The sequence below is a fragment of the Palaemon carinicauda genome, chromosome 2, assembly GCF_036898095.1.
Source record: "Palaemon carinicauda isolate YSFRI2023 chromosome 2, ASM3689809v2, whole genome shotgun sequence".
In the NCBI taxonomy this organism is placed as follows: Eukaryota; Metazoa; Arthropoda; class Malacostraca; order Decapoda; family Palaemonidae; genus Palaemon; species Palaemon carinicauda.
In genome coordinates, this window is record NC_090726.1 from 27487675 (window position 1) to 27495174 (window position 7500).

Consider the following 7500-nt stretch of genomic DNA (forward strand, 5'->3'; position numbering starts at 1 on the left):
CGTGGTTTGGCCAGTTTACATCACCACACTGGCCAGTTCAGATTGGTGATGATGTTCTGTCACGTGTTTTACTTGTTTTACTTTTTTCATTTTTTAGATTTTAAAAAGTAAAACACGGGACGGAGAGTGTTTATTATGAAAAAGTTATATAAAGACAGTGGAAGTAAAAAAGAAAAAAATTCTTATACACGAATGGAGAAAATAATGGTAAAACGGATAAAGAGATAATTTAGATGATATTTAGAGTGCATGGTATAATTGGAAGCTTGTTGAGGATATTGAAATGGGTCAGAAACGACAAAAAAACGTGACTGGTTGATGTATTTAAGGAGGGAAAAGTCAGAAAAAATGAAGTAGTGGGATAAGAAAACTTTTTTCACATGTATTGCAGAATAGTTGATGTCTGCAGGTGGTGAGATTGAAGAGAAAATAAGGAAAAACTGTACAAAATTTCTATAAGTTTCAGGGTGCTTTCCAAATGAACGAAGCATGTTGTTATTTCATAACACTGGTGCACTGTTAGGTTTATTCTCCTTTTTAGACAGAACTGGAGAAGAAGTACCATTGTTTGAGGCCTTCTCAGGAGACACTGACTGAGGGTCCTTTAAAATAACCCCAGAGGAATTTGTACAATCTTAAAAACCTGGGACTAATCAGTGGGGCATCGACATCATCTGGGTTCGGTGGACCTGAAAATGATCAAGGTTTTATGTGAATGTTTAAATAGGAATGGGAAAATATCATCTCACTGCACTTCAGATCTGTCTTAAGCAACATGTAAACAAATGTAATTTGCGTAATTATAAAGAAACTCATAAACTAGAGAGCTTAACGCATGTAGGGTTAATCCTTAATCATGTATGAGAATTTTCTAGACTAGACGTTGTTGTATTAGATATTACGGGTAATAGATATTGCGCGCCCTGAGTGGCCTCATGTAAATCAGCTGAATATTGAGTTTAGGGAATTTCAACGCTATTTCTACAAATGAAATGCAATATAAAGCAGTTTGAAAGAAAATAAACAATGGATCTGTAACTGGTTTACCTACAGCCACTCAGAGAGTGTTTTATCTGATGCTTATTTACCTGTAAGGATGGATACCAGCGAAGCCACTACGTAGGTCAAAATAATACCAATCACTCCAGTGTAGCAATAACTTAGATCATAGATGTTTTTATCCAGTACTCTGAAATGAGTAGAAAGTACATCACCATTACTAGAGAGAATAGCCTACTACTTATTGATAGATAAGTAATAAAACTCTTAACTTAGAACATGAATATTTGGGTTCAGTTAGTTTTAAAGTATGCAAATGTTAATCAGGATTTAATCTAGGAGAGAAAGACAAAAATGTACTTTATACAAAATTAGGAAAAGTCATGAAAAACTGGGAAAACAATCCGCTTAGTTATGAACAAACATGTAAACTCGATTCATACACACAAACATAGAGAAATTAATTCAGATACACAAACACACACTGAGAGATTTATATATATAGACATATATGTATTAAGTCGCGAGACAATGATAAAAACTTAATTGGTGTTACTACGTGTGTGTATGTGTGTATGTGTGTGTGTGTGCGTTTATGTGTGTGTGTGTGTGTGCAACACTGGCCACCAATCTTTAAATTTATACCTTGGCACCTCTTTTTATAAATTTCTTCTATAAAAAATAATGATAAAAGTTGAACGTGAGTGTATGTTTCCTTGTTTGTATGTCTATGATTTTATTTCCCCGTAAATTGTTCTCTATTTAAAATAGATTGTGTTTACCAATAGTCTGTGTAATTAAAAAAAATAATTTTATCATGACTGCATTATTTTTCAATGAAAAAAACTAACGTAATGTTCAATAAGTGTTTTATACATCTCCCTTAAACAATAAAATTGTTTGTTTCCTTTTTGTAATAATATCTAAAGAAAAAAGCTAGTGAATTCAATGTAAATACAAGATATGCAAATGCTCACTCTTCATTTGACTGATCATCAAATATGTCATTCGCAACTGTCATATTTTCTGTTGGTGAAATAAGTAACGACATCATTGTTGAGTTCAGAGAGTCCAGGTTTTCAGGGCAGCCTTCTGTCGATAAAGGAAGCATCTCTGGTTGGCCATATCCAGTTATGAATTGTCCAATCATAAGCCACATGTTGAAGGCTAATGCTGTAATAAAACCTGCATAAACTCCCTGAAAAAAAAATGCAGTGAATATGAGTTCTACAATCCCTCTATTGAACGAAAAAAAAAAAAAAAAAAAAAAACATTAATGTAACGAAGTTTAATTTTAATTGTAAGTTTTAACAAAAAATTCTAGTCATATAAAGTGTGATTTATATTTGCCATGTAATCCCATTATAGCTTAAGTGGGCAAAATTGGCTTAATCATTATTTCAGGAGACAAAATGAGGAGAGTAAATTTGCATATACTTCGAATCATCCGGGAATGGCTAAGTATGCTTTTTTTTTTTCACTAGCTAAGATACAACCCTAGCTGGAAAAGTAGGATGCCATAAGCCCAAGGGCTCCAACAGAGAAAAAATAGCTTTAGAATGGTGTCTGACAGATTCTGTTAGAGGGTTATAAACATTGAGTTATATACATTGTTCATCATTTATTCTTAATATGTTTTATGTTCATTTGAGTTATATACATTGTTCATCATTTATTCTAAATATGTTTTATGTTCATTTCAGATTGACCGTGGTCGTTGTTCAATAATAAAGACATTTGAATAAATGGACCAAGCTCTTATTTATCTGTCACTTAATTGAAATATATTGATTAAACAGTTATATAAAAGCTCGAAGATATTGAAATTTGGCTGAACATTCTAGTCATAACTTAAGAGACCTAGATTGGGTAAGTACTTGGATGGTAGGGGGAAGTTTTTCCTACTCTGGGCAAGCACGGGCTCTTGCTGTAGTTGGTTAAGCAGTGCATTTATTGCAATGGGAGATTAAAAATGGATATATACTGTAATCATTGCTCTTAAAGGCTGGGAGAAGCAGTGATATTTTTGGTTTTGTTAACCGTCAAAAGTAAGAGAGAGAGAGAGAGAGAGAGAGAGAGAGAGAGAGAGAGAGGAGAGAGAGAGAGAGAGAGAGAGAGAGAGAGAGTTACAAGGATTTTCGGTGCCTCAAAGACTTTTTAGTTCATCCCGCTGAGGTTCCATTTACTGTTGGGTATAGGAGTTAGTTTAAATGTTTAGAGAGTTTTTATGATCTTATCTAACTTATTCTTGGATTCATTTATCGTGATACTATTGACTACAGCCGCTAGAAAATTGCCACATTGAATGGCGTTGTATCTTTTTATTTCCTCGTATACGTTGCGTCTGGACTGATTTATTCAAACCTTGAAGAGATAGCTGTAGTTTACATTTGTTATTCCTTAAGAATTTTTAATGTTTCTATTAGCTGACCTTTAGCCGCCAAATTTGTTTGTTTGAGAGAGAGAGAGAGAGAGAGAGAGAGAGAGAGAGAGAGAGAGGAGAGAGAGATGAGAGAGAGAGAGAGAGAGAGAGAGAGAGAGAGAATAGTACAGTTTAATTACTCGCTGATTCTGACTGACCTTCAAATTAGTCCATGGGCCACATATACCCGCAATGGAATATTCCTGTCAATGATCCACTCCCTGCGTTGAAAACACTGTTCATAACAACAACAATGCTTCCCAAATGCTTCACAAGCATTGCAAAACCAATTGCCGACAGTCCTAAAATAGCAGCTGTAAAAAAAAGGTGTTATTTTTCTAATGAGTTACTTGAACAATATATTCTACTGATCTTTGCAAATCCTTGAATCCGATTAGTATTTGGCTCTTATCTTCGAGAATCAAGTCAGTTATCTAGGTAAGTCCTTGAGACTGGTTATTCAAGTCAGTAATCTAGATTAGTCCTTGAGGCAGGTTAGGATTTTGTTTACATTTATAAGGTAAAGATCTAAATATCTCACCAAAATAATTTTACTTTGTACACTTTTACATTTTACTTTTTCATTGTTCCAAAGACATAGTTAGTTTTATTTTTATTCGAGACGATGATCAAAATAAATTCCTAAAACTTGTTACTTTATTGTTTGTATACACAATCCAATGTATTGATTAGTTTTCGAAAGAGGTTAGTTTTTTATCTGAATTCAAGTCAAAAGATCTGACTAAATCCTATTCACAGGTCAGTTTTGGATTCATATATGCAAGCCATAAGTTTAATACTTCCCTATTAAAATCCTTTATTATTAAATCACATAAGGGTGACATTTGATATATATCTTTTCTATTCATGCACTAGACCCTAGTTGAAGATAATCAAATTTCTTTGCAACGTCTTTCCACTTTCAACTACTGAGCGTTTGTGCATTTATCATCTAGCTGCACTACTTCAACTTTATATTATAGTCAATTGTTTTCTTCGTATTTGAAAGCAACACCTTTTGGCTTACTCTTATAAAAGTGAAGTTAGATGTATAATAAACATTTTTTGTTTGCTAGGCAATTTATATAAAGCCAGATTAATCCAGCATTTGAACAGTAGTAACTGCGAAGTGTATAAATGGTAAGTTTTGGACCTCTTTTCAAAGACCATTCTAGTAACATCATCTGTTTGGATTATTTTTTTTTTCCAAATGAGACGATTTTTATAGCTTACTATCAGAATTTCAATGTATTTTGAAGAAATATATCGTAACTAAAAATAAATTCTTTAGATTTTCTGAGAGGAGAAGAAAGTCTTCAGTCATAATATTCTTCGCTGTAAGACAATGAAATTCCACTTGGACTATTAACAAGGTTCTTTCGAAATAATTCACATATTAGGGAATTTTAAAAAGCAATTTTCCAAGTTTATAAAAAATTTTCAAAATACTGTGATTAATTCAGAGAAAAGTACAAACTTGAATCTGTCTATATAGTATTGGTATTTTGTCTTTTGTCTACATCTGAGAATGACTTACAGATTATTTTGAGCATCCTAGTTGCCTTTTTATCCGAATATCCTTTGAAGAATTCCATCTCCCTCATTAAGTCTTGCCAGATCAAAGATGCTGAGGAATTTGCGTATGTCGAAGCGGAGCTTGAGGAAGAATGTGAGTTTTAATTTTTTCTCTCATTTTTATTTTAGTTGCAAAATAAATGATTATGGATTATAATTGCAAATACGTGCCTCTGTAATTCCATATTTATAAAATTACTTTGATTTTGAAAAAGGGAACATGCCAATGACAGATATACAGTAATTGTACATAAAAATTACTTTTATCTGAACAATATTAATAATCTTAGGGATTTTAATAGTTATCTAAGCATGCAACTGAACGTACACTTGGTGGACTATTGAGTGAAAAAAAAAATGTGCCCAGAACACTCACCTAAGCATACCACTGTAAACAGCAGCAGCAAAGAGCCCCCGCCATCCCAGTCACATGGGAGACCTTATGGATGACCAAGTAAGGCAGGATCTGGTCGGGTTCCTCTATCCTCCCGGAGGTCAGCGGGTCACAGTCACTATAGGTCGCGTAGGCCACGATGCCAGCGAAGAAGAAAATCGACCAGAGGACAGACAGACCAATAAGGTAATAGATACAGATTCTGTAAAAAAGGAATTGATATCAATAAGAGGTTTATGATTGAAACCGCACTAATTAGTGCACTTGTTCATGGTAGGAGAACAGGCATATGCAGTATTGGTATCTGATAATACATGCTTTCTCAGATGAGTAAATAAAGAGGTTGACAGGTATTTGAGTTGATGCTGTTTCAATCCTTAAAGAGGTGATTATTGTTAGCTTGTATTTACAGAAGATAATATATATATATATATATATATATATATATATATATATATATATATATATATATATATATAACATATATACATATATATATATATATATATATATATATATATATATATATATATATATATATATATATATATATATATATATATATATATATACAGTATATATATATATATATATATATATATATATATATATATGTGTGTATATATATATATTATATATATATATATGTATATATATATGTATATATATATATATATATGTATATATATATTTATATATATATATATATATATATATATATATATATATGTATATATATACAGTATATATATATATATATATATATATATATATATATATATAGTGTGTATATATATATATATATATATATATATATATACCATATAAAATTAATCTGGCAACAGTAAAGAATTTGCTTACTAGTAGTAACAAGAAATACCTAATGGGTGAAAGGTCATTGCGTGTGAAGTTAGTATACTAATAAGGGCACCCTTACCTTTTGGCTAAAGTGACGGAAGGAACTGAAGAATACCTCATATAACCCATCTGACTTATTCCAATCCAGGAAATCATGTTGTACACCCCTTGAACTTGGACAGACCAGAAAGTGTACCGCACCAGGGGACTTGGGTCGAAACTGGAACCAAAGAAGGAATCAGTGACTGAATAATTACCTTCGCCAACAAAGTTTGAAAAAAAAATTATGTTTTCGCCCTTTGTTTGTCTGTTTGTTTGTTAACAATTTCATGGCAAAAATCTTACTCATAGAGTAGTAGGTATTAACTTTGCTGAAACGTGGAAATGATTCAATTCGGAAAGTCGTAAGTCAAAGGTCAAGGTCGAACAAAAGGATGACTGAATTAATCCTAACCTCGAGAAATAAGCTGTTGTGGCGGAGGTATGCTCTCCTAGATTCGCAAGAAAACTTTACTTTATTTCATATTTACTTCATATATAACTCATTTCCGTTTGCATTATGATTTAAATGAAAAAATTTGTTTATTAAGCGTTTCATTTGCTGCCTCATAAGTGTATCATTAATCTAATTTAATTTTCATTAGTAAAATATGTTAATGTTTTACATAAAAGACCCCTTGATAGTATTGTATCATTGAGATTGTCTTGAAAAAGCCACACTTACTTGAAAAACTCTATCCTTCCTCCTTCATGCGCCACGGAGAAGATATTGCCAAGCCCTTCTAAATCGACAACGCAGATAACCAATGTCGATAAAACGCCAAGAAACATCAAAATAGTTTGAATCACATCGGTGTAGATTATGGCTTTAACACCACCCTGAAATAGAGAAAAATGTTTTGGAATCATATCTTCTACTTCAGTTTTGTTCCCATTTCAATTGCCTGGTCCTCCCAGTTCCTAGCTTAGGTGGAGAGGGATCTTGGACGCTGATCACATGTATATATGTCAGTCTCTATTATTGACCTGTCAGAGTATTGTCACTGTCTATCGCCTATGCCATTCATAACCTAAAATAACAAAGCAAATAAAAAGTTATCTAACATCCATAGAAAATATAGCATAAAGAAAATAAAGGACCAGACAGATATCACTCAAACTTACCACTGATATATAGAAGGCGCAAATGATACCCATGATAATTATCGAGTAGTTGCTGGAAAGTCCCGTCACAATCGAGAGTGTGAGAGAG

The 7500-nt window shown here is 32.5% G+C and overlaps 1 pseudogene; it reads right to left on the bottom strand.

The window, feature by feature from the left end:
- LOC137615693 (sodium-coupled monocarboxylate transporter 2-like) overlaps positions 1–7500 on the bottom strand; it is a 78030-nt pseudogene that overhangs the window by 87 nt on the left and 70443 nt on the right.